Source organism: Trachypithecus francoisi, unplaced genomic scaffold, assembly GCF_009764315.1.
Source record: "Trachypithecus francoisi isolate TF-2019V2 unplaced genomic scaffold, Tfra_2.0 Lachesis_group12, whole genome shotgun sequence".
NCBI lineage: Eukaryota > Metazoa > Chordata > Mammalia > Primates > Cercopithecidae > Trachypithecus > Trachypithecus francoisi.
The window spans coordinates 30,368,689-30,390,773 of record NW_022681457.1 but is presented as its reverse complement, the minus strand read 5'-3'; the positions used below and the strand labels follow the sequence as shown (position 1 = coordinate 30,390,773).

The following is a 22,085-nucleotide window of genomic DNA, read 5'->3' as shown; positions in this document are numbered from 1 at the left end:
GGCCCTGGCATATCTCACATGTTCTTTGTGTAGCAAGATAATTATCTTCCTTATTTCCATTATTTTGTTCCCACCATTCATAATTTTCTATATAATTTACACAAGGACAAAACAGATATAGACCAAATGAAAAAGTTAATTGAAATGTCTAAAAGGAGACATAAAGTCTTAAAAGTGATAGCTTTTTCAGCCAGGCTCTTGAGAAAGAGAAATGTTATTGAATTCTAAAAGCTTCCTTTAAATATGAAGAGCCATACTGTGGTCAACATAAAGCATAGAGTTTATAACACAAACCAGAGCCTAAACTTAAGGAAACTAAAGAAATAGAGATGTCTTATGCATAAGTGTTATGAAGGAAAACAACAGGATTCTATGGAATAACAGACTTCCCTAATTTAGATTGGAGGGATAGGGAAAACTACTTAGAGGAAGTAACCCGAGATGAGAAAGATTTATCGATATTATTCTAACTAAAATTTGTGTAGAAAAGCCTAAGTTATAAGCTAAGTGGACACTGGAGAGTGCTGGATAAAAGGGATATGAGATTGAAGAGTCAGTGGGAATTTGAGGACCATTTATTCATTTACTCAACAAATACTTCTAGGTGATTTCTATATGCCATGGATTGGTCTATGCATTAAAGATCCGGTAGTGAGCAAAACAGATAAAAATCCACGCTCTCACAAAGCCTATATTTTGTTGACAAGTGATGGCCAATATACAAAATAAATTAGTAAATTACAGAAAATATAATTCTAAGGAGATAAATGAGTTCAGGAAGAGACAAAAAGAGTATGGGTCACTGTTTTAAATAGGGCAACTAAAGAATACCTCATTAAGAAAGAACACTTTGAACAAAGACCTAAAGGCAAGGGAGTTAATAACAGGGGAAAACTGAGGAAATACGTCCTAGGAAGATAAAGCAGCAAGTAAAAGACTAGGAGTCGAAGGAAGATTCTGCGTGCTCTGTGAAGCAAAGAAGCCAGTAAGGCTAGAAAAGATGCACACAGAGGAGAGAGGATGAAGTTAGGGAGATAATGGAAGAAAAATCATGCAAAGCATTATAGACTGCTGTGAAGACTTCAATTTTCTTTTTCTCTGAGTGAAATGGCAAGCCACTGGAGAGTTCAGAGCACAGAAGTGCCATGATCTGACTTATGTTTAGACAAATCATCTTGGCTCTGTTTTGAGAGAATGGATTTTAGGTACAGGTAAGAAAATCATGTAAAAGATTATTGCAACAATGCAGGTGAGAAATTGATGGTAGCTTGGATCTGGGTGGTAGTAAAAGAGACGGTAAAAACTAGACAGATTTTGAAACATGATTTTGTGATATGGTAGATATATTTTGTGAGGAAAAGAGAGAAGTTTAATGACTCCAAGGTGGCTTTGTTTGCTCCCTCTAAACAACTAAAAAAACAAGATCACTATTTTAAGAATGGAATTGTAATTCATTCAGTTTGGGAAGACTTGGTTGGAAGGGGTTTAACAAGCAAGAGTAGTATTAGGCATGCCAAGCTAACTATGACAAGTAAACATCCAGTGGAGAGGTTGTGGCAGCAGGTAGATGAAGCAGTCTGGGGTTGAGATGAGAAGACAAGATTGTAGCTTTAAATTTGGGAGTCAACAGCATCTAGATGATATTTAAATATATTAAATTCAGTGAGATCCCTAAGGAAGTGAACGTATGAAGGCAGGAAGGGCTGAAACTTGGGACATTCCAAAGAGAAACCCCCAAAGGAACCAGCAAAAGCGGTTGATGCTGCAGAAGAAACGGACAGTGCGTTGCACTAGAAGCAAAGTGGAGAAAATGTTTCAAGATGGAGGTAATGAATTACTGTTCAATTGCTTAAGATTACTTAAGTAAGAAGACTGAAAACCAATCATTGGTTCTGCAACATGAACTTTTACCTTGCGGGAGTAATTTTGTTGAAATGATGGGTGCAGAAATTTCAATGAAATGGACTTCAGAGAGAGTGGAAGGAGGAAAATTGCAGACAGAAAGCTTAGAGAGCTCTTTTAAGAAGTATTCCTGTGAATAGAGATCTGAAAAGTGAGACTAGCTAATAGGCATCTGAAAAAATGAGGCTATAGAGAAAAATAGGGACAAAAATAATAGCATTGATGCCAACTAATTAGAATGAATCAGTTAAAGAAGAAAAACTGATGATGCAGGAGAAACAACAGAGAACTGATAGGGAAATGTTCTTAAAAAGAGAGTTTGTGCAGACAGTTGGTGGAAGTGTCGACCTCTGGTGGAGGATAGACAATTCATCTGTGGGAAAACGAAAAGATTGAGCATATGGGTGAGGATACTGCAGGTATGAAGGTGGGAACTTGGGGAAGAGCATATATCCTATGTTTCCTAAAAAATGTGTCAGTATCTCATGAGCAGGACCAGTATGGATTCACCCTTCACAGTGCCAAAACTTCACGTAATAGAACCCTGACAAATTGATCTTTAAGAAGAATAAAATGCTACACACTATATATACATAATGAACACACACACGCACACACACACACACACTACATATGTGTGTACACAATTCATCCTTCCCACAACTTCAGGAAAGAACAATGTCCTAAACTGCCCTATGATTGTTAAACACCAAGTTCAAGTGTGAAAAGTAACTCTGAAAAAGTTACATAGCCTTCTCCCTGTGTCCTCATATTTTAATGACTTGACACTTTAAGCTTGCCTCTTACACAAAGTTGTTTTTATTTATGAAATAAGCTTTGGAAAGCAGACTCCAAATCTTGTCACATGTAATGATAGCTCTACTTTGTTTTAAGATAATCAAAACTGAGTCCACATAATGATTTATTTATTTAGCATTTGCACTATCTGTTGTCAGTTGAAAATTGATTGGATACTTTTTAATTGCTTGACCAACCAAGTAGGAAAATTAAATTAAATATATTGGCTCGATCTATTTAGGAAAAATATCTAATTTTCTGAATGAATAGGTTGACTTCTGTTCCTGGAAGTCTGGCAGCTGGATACCCTGATGGACACTCCCACTATAAAGAACTAAAAATGCTGGATGAAATATATTTTAAAATTTGTCATGTATCAGTGAACTAGCAAGTAGGAAAACTCAGACATAACCAAAAGCAAAGTGAAATCAGCTAAGCTGAGCTACAGAACCTGAGCTTTGTCCGTGAACTTTGTTTTTCATGGACACAGAGATTGGAAGACAAGACTTGGGGTCAATCTATAATGTAATAAAAGACCATGTCATTAAATCAGGGATCCTCATGTAAATTAGGGTTTCCAGGGAAAGGAAAACTAGAGATTACCCTCAGGGTCTTAAAAGGAAAACTGATTCCCTTGAACTTTTGCACTCAGTGAATGGGGATAAAAATTTCTCTTGATAATTTGAGACCTCAAATTGGTCTTTAGAGACTGATATCACACTATGGATAATGTGAAAAATCTTACGCTAAGAATTTAATATAAGTGATCTCATATTTGTATTGTCTTAAGGTGCCTGAAATAATCAAACACAAATCTTTGAGGAACATACTTCTATCACAGATCTCAAAGAATTATTAGGAATAAAGTTTTAAGAAATATTACTATCATCTAACTGACAAGAAATAAGATACTATGAGGGTGAGCCAACAAAGACAAAAGGCAACAAAATCAGAACGGAAAAAATTGTAAATTGAAAATATCAAATTTAGACAATAAAGTAAGTAGACGTTCTATATGTAAAAAATAACATAGGAAATAAAAAATATGAAAAAATGTAAGAGGCTAGGTCAGTGTGGTGAACTAAATACTCTGAAGGGCTCTCCCACTACAAAATAAAAAGTCCTCCATTAGCTATAATTTTTATACATTACAGGCTTGCAGAAGATAAAGGAAATTCCCAAGCAAAAACAGTATCAAAAATATTAGTTAAAGTAACAGTAATAAGTGTTAAATACATGCATAATGCAGAGTGGTCATCATGCCAGTTACTGAAAGACTAATCTTTGAGATAGCAGCAAGTTGTTGGAGTTGAATCTGAGTCATCAGGAGAATCAATGGAAGTTCAAAGACAGAAGATTCCTGTTGTTGTTAAATGAAGCAAACATTAAATCTCTGAATGAAGCAATAATTAATTTTAGCTCCTATTGTTTAGCACAGATTCAAATCAACTCAGACTGGGCTCAAAATCAAAGAATAGCAAGAATATATGAAAACATTATAGAAGGGTAAAAGCTAATAACTCAGGGATCATCCAAAGTAGATCTTAGAGAGGCATATAATGTTTAATAAGTATGTATGATATATTTTAAAAAATAAACAGTGGAATAAAAATGATGAGTAAGCAATAGGGATAATCCCACATAATTAGGCAGATTTAAAAATTAATAGCTAAAACAATTGTGTTAGTCTGTTCTCTAATTGCTATAACAAAATAACTGAGACTAGGCAATGTATAAAGAAAGGAGGTTTAATTTTGCTTCTGGTTCTGCAGGCTGTATAGGAAGCATAGTGGCTTCTGTTTGGCTCCCGGGGAGGCCTCAGGAAATTAACAATCATGGCAGAAAGTGAAGTGATAGCAAGATGTCTCACATGGAGTAAGAAAGAGCAAGGAAGTGAGGGGAGAGGTGCTACACATTTTTAAACAACCAGATCTCAGGATAACTCACTATCACAAGAACAGCACCTAGGGGATGGTGCTAACCCATTCATGAGAACACCATCTCTATAAGCCAGTCACCTCCCACCAGGCCCCACCTCCAACACTGGGGATTACAATTCAACATGAGATTTGGGTAGGAACACAGATCCAAACCATATCAACAGTATATAATCATTATTTTTTAAGTGTAATGGTTGGGGTTGAAAAGCACATTATCTACAGCTGAAGAGATAGTTAGAAGCAGTCGAACTGAAAAATGCAAAATTGACAGGGTATAGAATCTAATAAAGAGAGATTAAGATATATGGAAGACAGAATGAAAAGGTCTAACATGAAGCTAACTGCAGGTCCAGAAGGAAAGAATAGAGAAAATAAAGACACGTGTGGCTTTAATGGCTTATAGCTTTCCAGAACTGACAAAGGGTATGAATTAATGATACATGAATCCCACTTACTACGATGAATAAATAAAGGGAAATCCACATCTAAAAACATTGTATTGAAACTGCAGAAAATCAAAAACGTAGAGAAGATATAAAAAGAGTGAGAAATAAAACACAGTTTATCTAGAAAGGAAAGACAATTAGGCTGATACCATGCTTCTTAATATCAACAATGGAAACTAAAAAATAACAAAATAATATATTCAAATTGCTGAGAGAATGGCTATCAAGTCCTACTTTTGCACCCAGAAAATCATAATTTTTAAGAATAAGGGACAAATAAATCCAGTACATGATTTTTTAAAGTGTTTTTATGCAACACTCTTATGTTAAAGGATATGTAACATATGTATTTTACTAGAAAAGGAAATTATCCCAGGAAGAACTTCTAAGATCTAAAAAAATAATAAGCAAATAAATTTATAAGCTTGTATATAAATCTCAAACACAAAATAACATATATATCGGGATAGTAATAAAGTGTGTTAAGGCCCTTGAATTACTTGGAGGAGGAGTTAAAGTACTAACTCCTGAGTTTGTTAGGTAAAGCATGCACAGAAACATTTTAATGTTAACCATGAAAAAGTAGTAATAGGCTATATAATTTCCACACTAGTAGAATGGAGAAAAAAAGGACAGAAAAACAAACAAACAATAATGACAACAAAACTCAATCAATGATTTAAAAAAAAAAAAAAGGCCAGAAAATAAAAACAAAAAAATAAAAACAAAGATAAGTGAATATTCATAATAAATACAAATGAATTACAGATGTCACTTAAAAGAACCAGACTGCAGAATTTAAATAAAAAAAAAACACACACCTTATGCTGTTTAAGAGAAGTACCAAGAACATAAGGACAAAAACATTTGGAAATGTAAACATGGAAAAAGATACCAGACAACTCTAAACAAAAAGCACAATAATATAATATTAACAGACAAAAAAGATTTTTAAAATGCTTTTATGAGTTGAACAAATTACTACATAAAAGTAGGTGATTCAATTCTCTAGGAAGATATAGTAACATTAACCCAATTCATATTATAAATAATTCTCAAATTATGCAAATAAATTTTGATGAAGGAAGATTGGACGAATCCATCATTAAAATCGAAAGTTCCAATACAACTCTCTCAATTGAATAAACAACCAAAATATAGTGAAGATATTGAATATTTGAAAAACACAATAAGTTTGAATTATTGGACATAAGTTGTTATTTACGTATCATTGATTAAAGAATATTTATAAAAATTGTGGCATAAAGCAAGTATCAAAGAATTTGCATCATATAAACTGTCTACTCATACATCACAAATATCTTAAAGGTTAATTTTAAAATTCTTAAATTCTATGTTGGATTTCAAAATCACTTTTAAATAGCTTATGAATTAAAGAAGAAATTATAAATAAATCATAAATGTACAAGAATTAGACAAAAATGAAGATATGATATTGAAATTTATGAAATGCAAAAATCTATTACTTAGAAATTTGTAGACTTAAATGCTTACATTAGAAAAGTAGAAGTTGTGTTAGAACAAAAGATGAAATAAATTTGGGTGCTCCGTCTTTTGGTAAAGGACAATTTAGGCCAAAAATGACAGAAAAAATAATGAAAGATTCTATTACAGAATTTATTAATCTTTATCTGTTGTTCGTTACAGAAGAATTGAGCCAAAGGCATTTAGGACATTTTCTATAGACACTAAAAAAAAAGTCAAAAATCTTGCAAATCTCAACTGAAATTAACAATCCATTATGTGTGTATTAATATTAAAGGCAGTTGGCCATAAAACAATATAGATTTTATAAAGTATCAGGACTTACTTAATTGCATAAATATTGTTTGTCTCAAAGTAGTTATACCTAATATAAGGAACAATGAGATAGTGATTGCTTTCAAAAATAATGTGATGGGTTTCAGCTTCTGGAAATAGCTGAATAGATCCCAACAAATCAAACCTCCTGCCAATAACAACTATAAATTCTGGGCAAAATATAATTTCGGTATCCATAAAGAAGAATGAGATCATGCCTTTTGTGGGAACATGGATGGAGCTGGAGGCTATTATCCTCAGCAAACTAATGCAGAAAGAGAAAACCAAATACCACATGTTCTCAGATATATGTGGGAGCTAAATGATGAGAACACAAGGACACATAGTGGGGAGCAACACACTGGGGTTTGTGGGAGGGCCTGGAGATGGGAGCAGGGAGAGGAGCAAAAAAGATAACTATTAGGTACCGGGTTTAATTCTTGCGTCACTAAATAATCTGTACAACAACCCCCCCTGAAATGAGTTTACCTATGTAACAAACCTTCACATGTAACCTTGAACCTGAAATAAAAGTTTTCCAAAAAACTTCCTGGAGGCACTGGAGAATGAACAAAAGCAAGCAGATAATGAGTAAGAGGAGGGGCAAATTGTTGGAAGAAGGAAATAGCATGAGTGAGTTCCCCATTTTAATAGAAATTTAGGAAACTGAGGGCAGGTCCTAGTCAGTTTAAATGGGGATATTAAAAAAATACACTATCTTACCGACATGATGAACCAGGAATATGATGCTTATAGCATAATATACAGAGAACACTCAAAGATTGCAGAATTCATGGATATTTTTTAAGGGGATATGTTGATGAAATAATCATACAAAAGTGGTATTGATTGTTGTGGACCTACCGAATATTAGGCATTGTGAAAAAATACCAAGTTAAATCTGGCACTGGTTCTACCCTCAAGTAGCTTTGGTAGATAATAGATTACTGATCAGTCCTATCAATAAGGTACAGATTAAATTCTGTGAGCTTTCAGAGGAACAGATCAAACAAGGCTTGGACAGATGAAAATCTGAGATGTCCTAAAGGATGAAAAGTTTTGGATTTTGTAGAGAAAAGGGGAAGGGCATTGCAGGAGGAAGGACGAGCATAAGGAAAAGTTGAAGCAGTAAAAAGCAGCTAGGAGATTGGGAATAGTAGGTAGTAAAATAGAATAGCTAGACTTGAAGATAAGTGAATGTTAGTAATAGGAAATTGTTTTGATAAGGTGGTCTTAGTTCATATTACTAAGAACTTTTAATACCAACAACAAAAAGTGACCAAGATGCCCCCATCTCTTGATACCCTCACGTGCTTAAAAATTAACCGCTAGAAGGGAATCTTTAATTATTATGATTTTTAAGGAACTCATATCTCTAAATAGAGGAAAAGGTAATAAAGCTGCTGTGATTTAAGTAAAGATGTAAAAGAAAAAAATATTATTAGATTTAAATCATACAAAAATATACAGTCTAGTGATGAGTGGCATTAGGAAGAAAGAGCTACATATATAAAGAGGAAAATGTTTTAAAGATAATAAACAGGAGGTATGAACTAGAGGGCACAGACCTCTTCCAAAATCTTGACCACAAACATCAGACAAAGAGAAACATTGTCCACTCAAGTCTGAGAGCATGTGATAGGTTTGTTCAACATGCGCCTTATATCTATAGACGTGAGCCGAGGAGAGAGGGGAAGAAAGCAGGAGAAAGAAATATTCCAGTGTACCAGGAAATGAACCATTCCAGAGAAAATAATCAAATAGTACAGAAAAAAAAAAATTTCCCTCAGAAGACTTACAAGATAGTGCGTAATTTAGAACACCTAAACAGCCTAAATAATCCATGTCTGATGTTCTCCGGTGCTTTCTGGTTATTGCTGCAGATCTGATTCCTGAATTAAAAGCACAATAATATGTTTATTTGTGGGGTACCTACATTTTAATGCTGCCTACTCAGTCTCTTTCTTTTTTATGTTCATTACTACAGAGAAGATACCTCTTCTGTAAGGCATCCCAGGCAGTTTTGTTTTGGTTTTACACACACACACACACACACACACAAACACACACACACACAACACACACACATACACACACACACACATACACCCACATACACACACACACAAACACACACACATACACACATGCACACACACACATACACACACACATAAACACACACACACAGAGTAATGTTCTGGAGGTGTTACTGCTACTGAACAGTGCAGTCATGACAAGCAAAGCATATGATGACTGATAAACACTGTCTAATGGAATTACCTCTCGAGAAACTGTGGGTAATCTAATGAAACTCTCTGTTACACACAGTCCAGGCACCTCCGTGCTGGCACGATGCTCAGTTTCTCCACTGCCAGGAAACATCCATTCTCAGGGGTGGGGGAAGGAAGGGATCTGCTGATTTTCTCCTCTGTCTCAAATGTCTTCTCTTTGACATAGATATTACTGTACCTTCAAGGATGCCATAAGGCATAACAGATATATATCAGCAAAAAAAAAAAAAAAAAAAAAACTGTGATCACCTTTGTCTGAAGACTAAATCAAACAAAAATCAACAACATACACAAAGAACCCCAAACACACAGACATGTAGTCTGTGCCTGTCTAAGTTACGCAGAGATCTCCATCTAGAGAAGGCAGCGTGGTGGGTCTCTGCCTTCCCCTGCCATCTAGTGCTAACATAAAATTATTGTCTTTTATTTTGTATTTAATTTTAGAAATATTTTCTTAGCTTGCAAGATTTAATTCAAGAGTCTCCTCCTCTATTAAGCCATTCTAAACCTGTGCGTGTCCATCTATGGGCAGATGGACATATCCCCCAATTTGTGCCCTCTACAGATATATTCACTCCTATTGACAGACTTTATTTTATTTTATTTTATTTATTTATTTATTTATTTATTTATTTATTTATTTATTTTGACACAGAGTCTTGCCCTGTTGCCCAGGCTGGAATGCAATGGTGCTGTCTCGGCTCACTGCAACCTCCGCCTCCCAGGTTCAAGCAATTCTCCTGCCTCTGCCTCCCAAGTAGCTGGGATTACAGGCATGCACCACCACATCCGGCAAATTTTTGTATTTTTAGTAGAGATGGGGTTTCACCATGTTGGCCAGGATGGTCTTGAACTCCTGACCTCAAGATCCACCCAACATGGCCTCCCAAAGTGCTGGGATTACAGGTGTGAGCCACCGTGCCCGGCCTTGATAGACTTTTTTACTGTCAATTACCTACCTGCCTCCTTGGATATCTCAATGTTACTCACATTTCGACAACTTGAAACAAATAAATACAATAGGAAACCATAGATATCATGGTTTATATGTAAACAGAACACCACTTGAATCCCTTTTACTTGCTTTGTCCATGTGTCAGAACATATCATTCATCAACATTAGTGAGTTCAACCTTAATTTAACATTTATTGAGTGCTGCAGTCCTGGGCACAGTGCTAGCAGTAGAGATTCACCAATGAGTGAAACACAGTTTCTACCCTAAATGAGCTTAACAGCTAGTGGAGAGTTATAAGACAGAGAGGTAACACCATAAGGGCAGAGACTTTGTTATTGTTAAGGTAGTACACTGATCCATTCCCCAAACCTAGAATAATGTCTGGCACATACAAGGTGAATGAATGAATAAATGAGGAAAGTACAGGAGGCTATGGCAGTGCATTGGAGAGGCAGTAGTGGATGGCTCACCACTGCTATACCTTCAGAATGTCACTCTGCCTGCTGGACTGGCCTTGCTATGTGTCCCTGAAACCACAGTCTCCTCACCTTGTACATATACTAGCATTCAATATTTTTAGACACCTGCCCTGTCTGCTTTGCCCCTGAACAGTAAGCATGACTATGCCTACCATGTTACTGAAGGTACAGTACCATGATGACAACGATTATCAGGGAAAATGTGATAAGTAAGTATCAGCTTGAAAACAAAAGGCAGCATGACACAATGGTTTCTACCACCTCTTTGTTATGTGCCAGGCTTGAGTCATAGCCAAAAGTTTCAGTAGCAAAGAATTAGAGCATTTCATCATGTCTACCTATGAGATCTGTTTATCGTTTTAGTACATTTATTAATATATTAATACCTGGGGTTGTATATAGAAGGGAACAATTTCCGTCCTGTATCCAAATTGCTTTGTATCCTGCAAAATAAGAAGTATTGAGAAGAAAACCTCTGCTATTCCCTACAACACCTCACTTACTTTTTTCCATAGGAAGAAATCATGAGTTCTTTAACTAAAGAGGTTGTTAAAGAAGAAGTATGAGTACACATACCTCTACCCCTTTTTCGGCTCTCTTTGGAGTCAGCTTGCCCCCAGGATGTACACATTCTTACTTCCTCGAGGGTGAAAGGTTACTCAGGCTAAGCAGGCTCTATTCTTAAAGGAAAACATCGAAGTCCCTACCTAGTAACAGTGTAGGTTAGTAACCTACCATAAAATCCTATGATTACTGAGAGCCCATTGGAACTTCAGATGTAGGTTAGATTCTCCATTAAATTTTACTGGGAATCGGTGGATGATTTGACCCTAAGTGATGCGAACCCCCCAAATCTGAGACAGTTCTCAGTTAATTTAAAAAGTTTATTTTGCCAAGGTTGAGGATGCACACTTGTGACACAGTCTCAGGAGGTCCTGACAACATGTGGCCAAGGTGGTAGGGGTACAGCTTGGTTTTATACATTTTAGGGAGACATGAGACATCAATCAAAATATGTAAGATGTACATTGGTTCAGTCCAGAAATGGGACAACTCAAGGTGAAGGTGGGACAACTCGAAGCAGGGAGGGGGCTTCCAGGTCATAGGTAGTTAGGAGAATTTGGTTACAGTCTTTGGAGCTTCTGATTAGTCTCTCCAATGAGGCAATCAGATACGCACTTAATCTTAGTGAGCAGAGTGGTGACTTTGAATAGAGTGGGAGCTAGGTTTGCCCTAAGCAGTTTCCAGCTTGACTCTTCCCTTTAGCTTCCTGATTTTGGGGCCCCAAAGTTTATATTCCTTTCACAGTGACGAAAGTATCTATTTCTCATTTTTTTTTCAGCACCTGGAGAGAGGAGTATAATTAATTAGTTGGCTTCCTTAGGATCCCAGTGCCAATGACCAGGAAACAAATATTAACTGAGCACTTACTATATATAAACAGTTAATGCTGGGTAACGTTTATGTAATTTGATACTCCACTATTTTCCAGAGGTAGAAACTGAGGCATAGAGGGTTTACACGGGTTCAAAGTCAGATAACAAATTTAGGGCAAGTCTGTATAAATGCAGAGCCTGTACATTTATTCCTTTATACCACTGTGCTTTCTATTTTTCTAATGTGCTAAAAACATCACTTGGCATATCATTTAGCTTAAGAGACTGGGAGCAGGAGGGGAAGAAAAAGAATATTATGTAAGAATTACATTAAATTTGAATTTGTGGGCAAGAGGTTCTGGGACAAATAATGATCCTGTCAGGCACAATAGATCATAAGGTTTTCATTGAATTTTATAAAATAAAAAGGGTAATTAAATATACTTGAATAATAGTAATATGTATTAAAATGCATATCAACAATTATAAATCATAATCATATTTATTTAAAAGACCTTGTAAAACATTCCACGTCTTTAAGGACATAAGTATTTAAATCCTAATTTGGAGCCCCAACTCCTAAGCTAAATTAGATAAGCTTGCTTAATAGGGTGACAAAGTAAGCTAATATGAAAGAGCTCAAGTACATTTCACACCTGCATCTACAAAAATGCAGTAAGTCTTAGACACTGCTGGCAGAAATTTTCACATGCACTCTTATACAAAATATTACATTAATAAAAAGTAATGAGTAATCTAGCTAACTCCTCTTTAGCCAAGAAAAGGCTGAGAGGAGTTTAAGAAATAATAAAACCAGAAGATCAATGTAGCTTGAAAAAAAAAAAATTACCAGCCTACACACTGAAGAACTTCCTAGGTACTACATGTAGTGGTCATCTTACTTGTTTCATTTAAGTCACAACAAAGAAGTTTGTTCTTTTGCAAAATCATGTTCTGTCTTTTAACTGATTGGCATGGCTATATGGAAGGGACTATCCATTGCAGGATTCCAGATCTTATTTCTTATAAGACCTGAGGAAGTTATCTGGAAATTGCAGTATTTTGCTGATCATATCTTCCTTGGAGTACCTGTTCCTCTCTGCTCCCAAGAATATAACTCCCAAGTAGTTATAAGGTGAAATATAAGAGCCTTTGAAATTTATCTATGCATACTTTTCTTATCACATATATTTTTATAAAATTTTAAAAATATTTTTTCTTGAAAAGTTTTGAAAAATTCCATCACACTTTATAAGAGTACACAATGTTTATCATCTAATTTTCTAAAGTAAAAAGAAACCCTTATCCTACTCATCTTCTGCATGAATAAGCATTCAAGTGATACTGTATTATAATAACCATAATACATTAAATCATTTCAAGTGAGGGCAGATCAAATTTGTTTGTTTTCCCCACAACTTCACCCTCCAGCAACATTTAATTTCGTAGTACCAAATGCATTGGCATTGCTCAAATATATCTAACTATATCTATGTTTAATCTTTACGGCTTTACCTATGTAAGAATTTGTTAACTCAGATGGCATATCACTATATGCAGACAGTGGTATAATTATACGATATCACAGAATATTTTATATATATTCTTAAATGCATTATCAGCAGTAAATTAGGTATATTGGTTAACAATTTCTGTGAAAATACTTCACAGAAGTCCATGGCTTAAACCAACATGTGTTTATTATTGCTTAAATGTCTGTGTATTGACTGCCGATCATTTGGTGGAGCTGGGCTCATGGGGTAGCTCTGCTCCACACTGACAGCAAGTAGTCCTTGCCTGTTCCCTGTGCCTCTCATCTTTCTTGGAGTATCAGGCTGTCCAATCCACCTACTGTTCATAGTGAAGGCACAAAACAGAAAGAAGAAATCATACAAAGCCTCTTGAGATCTAAGCTCAAAGGTGATTCCATGTTGTTTCTTTCTCATTCTATTAACCAAAACGAATCATGTGGCTGAACCTAAAGTGAAAAGGTGGGAAAATAATTTTCTCTCCATTAGTGGGAGGAACTGCAAGGTCACATGACAAAAGGTGTTGATACAGACAGGAGTGAGGCCAACCACACAGTCATCTATCAACTTTAGGTATTTCTTAAAATTCAAAGCTTTCACTGTTTGACATTGCAGCTCTAGACCAAAAAAAAAAAAAAAAAAAAAAAAAAAGACACACAACGGCTACATTAATCTATTCAACAAGTTTATTAATGTATTTAGTTCCTAAAATGTGCCACACAAATCTCTTCGTTCTGGATGATCAATAGGAAATGAAACAGACAAAACTTCCCATGCTCATGAAATGCACATTTTAATTGAGGAAAGAGAAGAAGAGAGTCCTATTAACAATGCAAGAGAGAAAGAAAGAGAAAGAAATGACTTGGGTATAAGCAGTAGAACAAAAGAGTAAAAATGAATCCAATCAAATAACTCGAGCATGAGGCTTAAAATCTCTGGGACATGTCAGTATTACCATACTCCTGTCTTGGTACCAATGGTTCTGAGTACAATTCTCAGCTCTACCACTTACCAGCTGTATGATCTTGGGCTACCTATTACCCACTCCAGGACCCAATTTCTGCAAATAGAAATAATAAGTATGATTCTGTTGTTTCTTGATATTATAATAATCACCATTCTGACAAACATGAGATAGATGGTATCTCATTGTGGTTTTGATTTTTCATTTATCTAATGATCAGTGATGTTGAGCTTTTTTCATATGTTCGTTGATCATGTAAATATCTTCTTTTGAGAAGCATCTGTTTATATCCCTTGCCCACTTTTTGATGGGATGGTTTGTTTTTTCTTGTAAATTTGTTTAAGTGCCTTATAAATTCTGGATATTAGACCTTTGTCAGATGGGTAGGTTGTGAAAATTTTCTCCCTTTCTGTAAGTTGCCTAAACAGGCACTCAACAGAAACTACTCTGATGCTAGTTTCTTTTACTGTGCAGAAGCTCTTTAGTTTAATTAGATCACATTTGTCAATTCTGGCTTTTGTTACAATTGTTTTTGGTGTTTTAGTCCTGAAGTCTTTGCCCATGCCTATACCCTGAATGGTATTGCCTAGGTTTTCTTCTAGGGTTTTTATGGTTTTGTGTTTCACATTTAAGTCTTCAATCCATCTTGAGTTAATTTTTGTATAACGTGTTAAGAAGGAGTCCAGTTTCAGTTTCTGCATATGGCTAGCCAGTTTTCGCAGCACTGTTTAACAGATAGGAGATCCTTTTCTCATTGCTTGTTTTTGTCAGGTGTGTCAAAAATCAGATGGTTACAGATGTGTGGTGTTATTTCTGAGTTCTCTGTTCTGTTCCATTAGTCTACATCTCTGTTTTGGTAGTAGTACCATGCCATTTTGGTTACTATAGCCTTGTAGTATAGTTTAAAATCAGATAGCACGATGTCTCCAGCCTTGTTCTTTTTGCTTAGGAGTTTCTTGGCTATACAGGGTTTTCTTTGATTCCATATGAAATTTAAAGTAGATTTTTTCTAATTCTGTGAAGAATGTCAATGGCATTTTGATGGGAATAGCATTGAATCTATAAATAGATGCCGGTGAGGCTGTGTAGAGATGGGAACACTTTTACACTGTTGGTGGGAATGCAAAAGTTCAACCATTTTGGAAGACAGTATGGCTATTCCTCAGGATCTAGAACTAGAAATACCATTCAACCCAGCAATCCCACTACTGGATATATACCCAAAAGAATATAAATCATTCTACTATAAAGACACAAGCACACGTATGTTATTGCAGCACTATTTACAATAGCGAAGTCATGGAACCAACCCAAATGCCCACCAATGATAGAATGGATAAAGAAAATGTGGTATCTATACACCATGAAATACTACAAAGCCATAAAAAAGAATCATGTCTTTGCAGGGACATGGATGAAACTGACAACCATCATCCTCAACAAACTAACACAGGAACAGAAAACGAAACACCCTGTGTTCTCACTCATAAGTGGGAGCTGAACAATGAGAACACATGGACACAGAGAAGGGAACATCACACACCAGTGCCTGCCGTGGGGTAAAGGATGAGGGGAGGGAACTTCAAGCACAGGTCAATAGGTGCAAACCAACATGGCACACATATACCTATGTAACAAACCTGCACTTTTTGCACATGTATCCCAGAACTTAAAGTAAAATAAAACAAAAACAAACGAACAAAACATGTATGATTCTTATTTACCATTTTGCAAATAGTTGATCATAACTAAACAATCTGGGTGGGCGAAATAGTAGTAAAGTAATTCACCATGCCTTGGAGCTTCAGAGTAACTGTAATCTTGCTTTTGCAACCAACTCAAGGGGTAATACAGAGAAATCGACCCTTCTGTACTAGTTTACTACACTGTAAAATGGGACCAAGAATGCTCCCAGCATAAAACATAGCTAATAAAAATGGAAATGAGAACTTAAGAGTCACACAAACTTTCAGGAATCCAGTGTTACTAATAATAATTTTATAGTTGTGATTAAATTTCTAGAAAATGACAATAAAGTCAAGTATTTTCTGCATTGTGTAAGCAGACTTCCAAGTTGGAATTTCAAAAGTTAGAAACTCAAATAAAATAAAATAAGAACTTGTCTTAGTGGCTCAGTGTAATAACCATTTTAGTTATTTTTGTTAGCTCAGCAAACAGATAGATGTTAATAAAGATAAAAGTGTCTCCACAGAAATAGCAACAAAAAGATCCCCCTTGTAGTTTTAAAGAAGTAATTGAGACAAGGGGTTCACTGGTTCTGCGTCCAAGTCTCAGCTCTACCACAGACCAGCTGCCTGGCCTTGAGTAAGTTTTTACCCACTTCAGGACTCAATTTAAATAAAAATAATAAGAGCAACATACAGTTATTGTAAGGACTAGATGTGGGTAAAATATATTACCTATTTGTGTTTACTATCCTGCCTAAATCCTGGGAAAATAGTTGCAAAAGTCCAATTAGAGAATAATTGTAATAGCTAACATTTACTGAAGGTTTTTAGATGCCAGGTGCTGTGCTCAGCACTTTGTAAGAATTATCTCAGCAAATCTTCAAAATCGCCTCATAGGAACACTATGGATTGAATTTTACAGATGTGTCTTAGAGAATGTTACAACCTTGCCCACAGGCCTTTGGCTGGCAAGTAGCAGAGCCAGGCATCAAATCTACATCACCTTGCCTTCTAAGTCCTTGTTCCTAGCCACCATGACGTACTCCCCCCTCTTTCTCCCCCAAGATGGAGTGATACTGGCCAGTAAAGGAGAGTGATTAAGATGACAAGTAACTATTTTTAGATAGGCACTTATTCAGTTATTTAGCTACTCACTCAAAAAGATTTTTTTTTTAAATTAAGTGTTGTTATATGTCAAAAACATAAAGATGACAGGATTTAATTTTTGTCCTTGAGACACATTATAGGGAATTATAACCATTGCAAGATAGTTGGTATAAAATTTAGTAGGAAACTTCATAGACAAAATGATACTTGACACAGTAACTAGATTTTTTGCATAGAGATAAGTCAGCACGTTTGACCAAATTGTATATGAAATGATCATCTTCAAGCCCATGAGAAGAAAACTGCAGCAAGTTTACTATCTAACCTGCAGAACTGTAATCAGAAAACTTGTGCCACAGTTGTTGGTCCTGCTGTAAGCACTAGATCAGAATAAATTGCATCTGTAATATATGGTCTTTGGTTCTTAACATTTATATTGATATAGCCATTCTAAAACCCAGCCATGGGATCTGGATTGGAACTTCATAGTGCGAGACTCAAATTTTACATGACTCTGTGTACACCTGGGTTAATATACATGGTAAGCATTATTAATGTTCATCAATATCCAGTTCTCCTGCCACTTCAGACACAAAGACTGCACTTCTGAGCTTCAAGGGGAGTAGACACATGTGACTCATTATAGCCAATGAAAAGGGTAGAAAAGATATGTATCTCTCCTTTCCATGTTGAGCAGTAAAAAGCCTGTGAGATATCTCCAGAATCTCTCTTCCCCCACTATCATGGCGTTGGAGGCCACCTGTTCCTGCTGTTGTAGCTGCAAGTAGATGGAGCTTCTGTCAGCCTGGGTTACTAAAACAATAATAAAACTTTCTTATGCTATGACTCTAGGATTTGAAGATTAATGTCCCCTAAGCCTAACCTAACTCTGACTAACAAAATTTAAATCCCCAGAGATATACATTATTAACAATAATACGTGGTCAGACTAGAAATTGGTATGGAATAGTATACTTTCTATACAGAAAGAATAAACAGAAAGAACAACAGAAAGAAGGAGGTATATTGAAGAATTTTTAGATCTCATTGAAACCTTGAAAAATCAAATCATTTCAGACAAGTTTTTCTTATGGTAGGTTTTTCAAAATCTCTTTGATTAGAATATAATTCTGGGTAACTAATTAATATACCAAATAAATATGTATTGAGTTATTACCATATGCAAGTCAGAGAGCTAGTGTCAGGAACAAAAGAATAAACCAGAGACAGTGCCTACTCTCAAGATGCTTAAAGTCTAGATTGGAATGCAGATAAATAATTAAGAAATTACAATTATAATAAGAACAGTGTTAGGGAAAGTATAGAGAATCCATACAAGGGCATTATTCCAGACTGAGGGGCTGAGGGAATCTTGGACCTAAGGGATTATTATGAATTAGGCAAGCGGATTGTGATAGGTTTAGGAGCCATCTTAATGAAAATGATACGATTGATATGTGTATTTTGATAATAATAAAAGTGGATACTTACTAAGTGCAACTCAATGTATAATCAGGGTTCTCTGGAGAAACAGAGCCAACAGGTTCCCAATAGGTTCTCTGTGTGTGTGCACATGTATGTGACCACAGTGTGGGCTGGCAGGCTCAAGACCCAAGGAACCAATGGGACAGTTCCAGTCTGAAGGCCAGCATGAAGACACCTAGAAAAGTCAATAGTGCAGATGAATTCTGAAGGTTGTCTACTGGAGAATTATTTATTACAAAGGGAGGATTGGTCATTTAGTTCTATTTAAGACTTTAGTTAATTGGGTGAAGCCCACCTTCATCATATAGGGTGATCTGATTTACTCTACTGATTCAAATATTAATCCAATCTAATGTTAAAGTCTACCAACTTAAATGTTAATTTCACCCAGAATTACCGTTTTAGAAACACCCAGAACAATGTTTGATCAAATATCTGGACACCCCGTGGCCCATTCAAGTTGAAATATAAAATCAATCACCACACACATATAAGTTAATGTAATTATCACAGCAACCCTCAAAGTAGGCATAACTGTTATCATCCCTATTTACAAATGGCAAGCTTTTCCAGAAAAATAAATGGGGATGATTATTACAAAATGAAGGAGTATAGTAGCCATGATACAGAGATATAAAACAATAATTCAGAACGACTAAAGTGTAGTCTAAATGTGGTGGTGTTGGTAACCATATAAGGAACAGAAACGAAAGAAAAGGATGCAGCTGAATTTTCTTCTCCTCACCTAGAGAGCTCCTCTCCCAGGTGACCAGTGTTCTAATTTGTTTTGGGCCCTCCATCAAAGTTCCCCTTCATGGAGAGATCTCCCCTGACCACCTGGATTCAGGCTGAACATTACCTTTACTCCCCATCTTCTTTCATATTTCAAATTTAACAACCATATTACTAGTTGATAAACTGTGTGGTTTGCTTATTTAATACCTTGCTTGTTGTCTATCTCTCTCAACTAGAATATAAGCTCACTGAAAGCAAAGATTTCTGTCTGTTGGAATCTGTCTGGTGCCACTTTCCCAGCATTGTGAATAGAGCCTGTAACATAGGAGGCATTCATGAAACATTTCATGAAACAATTCATGAAACTGAATGACACTTTTAGTTTTTTTCAATTTTATTTTAATTTTTTAATGTAATGTAATTTTATTCTAAATTTCGGGACACATGTGCAGGATGTGCAGATTTGTTACATAGGTAAATGTGTGCCATGCTGGTTTGCTACACCTATCAACCCATCACTTAGGTATTAAGCCCAGTACATTAGTTATTTATCCTGATGCACTCCTTCTCCTGACCCCCATGACAGGCCCCAGTGTGTGTTGTTCCCCTCCCTGTGTCCACTTGTTCTCATTGTTCAGCTCCCACTTATAAGTAAGAACATGTGGTGTTTGGTTTTCTGTTCCTGTGTTAGTTTGTGGAGGATAATGGCTCCCAGCTACACCCATGTCCCTTTTATGGCTGAATAGTATTCGATGGTGTATATGTGCCACATTTTCTTTATCCAGTCTATCATTGATGGGTATTTGGGTTGATTCCATGTCTTTACTATTGTGAATAGTGCTTCAGTGAACATAAATGTGCATGTATGTTTATAATAGAATAGTTTATATTCCTTTGGGTATATACCAACTAATGGGATTGCTGGGTCAAATGGTATTTCTGGTTTTAGGTTTCTGAGGAATCGCTACACTTTCTTCCACAATGGTTGAACTAATTTACATTCCCTCCAGCAGTGTAAAAGTGTTTCTAATTCTCCATAGTGTCACCAGCATCTGTTGGTTCAGGACTTTTTAATAATCACCATTCTGACTGGTGTGAGATGGTATCTTATTGAGGTGTTGGTTAGCATTTCTCTAATAATCAGTGATGTTGAGCTTTTTTTCATATGTTTGTTGGCTTCATGTCTTTTTGTCAAGAAGTGTTTGTGCATGTCCTTCACCCACTTTTTTATGGGGTTCTTCATTTTTTTCTCTTGTAAATTTGTTTAAGTTTCTTGTAGATACTGGATATTTGACCTTTGTCAGGTAGATAAATTGCAAAACTTTTCTCCCATTCTGTAGGTTGTCTGTCGATACTGATGATAATTTCTTTTGCTGTGCAGAAGCTCTTTAGTTTGCCTATATTACATTTGTCAGTTTTTGCTTTTGTTGCAATTGCATTTGATGTTTTCATCATGAAATCTTTTCCAGTGCCTATGTCCTGAATTGTATCACCTAGATTTTCTTCTAGGGTGTTTATAGTTTTGGGTTTTACATTTAAGTATTTAGTGCACCTTGAATTAACTTTTGCATAAGGTATAAGGAAGGGGTCCAGATTCAACTTTCTGAATATGGCTAGCCAGGTTTCACAGCACCATTTATTAAATAGTGAACCCTTTCTCCATTTCTTGTTTTTGTCAGGTTTGTCAAATATCAGATTGTTGTAGATGTGCAGTCTTATTTCTGAGATCTGTATTTTGTTCCATTGGTCTATGTGTCTGTTTTGGTACCAGTAGCATGCTGTTTTGGTTACTATAGCCTTGTAGTATAGTTTGAGGTTGGGTAGCATGATGCCTCAAGCTTTGTTATTTTTGCTTAGGATTGTGTTGGCTATATTGGCTCTTTTTTGGTTCCATATGAATTGTAAAGTAGTCTTTTCTAATTCTGTGAAGAATGTCAATGGTAATTTAATGGAAATAGCATTGAATCTATAAATTATTTTGGACAGTATGGCCTTTTTCATGGTATTAATTCTTCCTATGTATGAGAATGGGATGGTTTTCCATTTGTTTGTGTCCTTTGATTTCCTTAAGCAGTGATTTGTAGTTCTCCTTGAAGAGGTCCTTTACTTCTGTTGTAAGTTGGATTCTAGGTGTTTTATTCTCTTTGTAGGAATTGCGAATGGACGTCCATTCTCTCTGTTTGTCTATTATTGGTGTATAGGAATGCTTGAGATTCTTGCACATAGACTTTGTATTCTGAGAATTTGCTGAAGTTGCTTATCTGCTTAAGAAGCTCTTGGATTGAGATGATGAGGTTTTCTAGACATAGGATCATGTCATCTGCAAACAGAGACAGTTTGACTTCCTCTCTTTCTATTTGAATATATTTTATTTCTTTTGCTTTCCAGATAGCACCGTCCAGAACTTCCAATACTATGTTGAATAGGAGTTGTGAGAGCGGGCATCTTTGTCTTGTGCCAGTTTTCAAGGGGAATGCTTCCAGCTTTTGCCCATTCAGTATGATATTGGCTGTGGGTTTGTCATAAATGGCTCTTATTGTTATGAGATATGTTTCATCGATACCT

At 35.8% G+C, this 22,085-nt stretch overlaps 1 long non-coding RNA gene across 1 annotated transcript; it reads left to right on the top strand.

Moving 5' to 3' along the window:
* Nucleotides 1–14,798: 14,798 nt before the first annotated feature.
* Nucleotides 14,799–20,943, top strand: LOC117093820. The gene is made up of 3 exons (XR_004441256.1): nt 14,799–14,848; nt 18,844–18,854; nt 20,800–20,943. It is a non-coding gene; the product is annotated as an uncharacterized LOC117093820 (long non-coding RNA).
* Nucleotides 20,944–22,085: the final 1,142 nt, after the last annotated feature.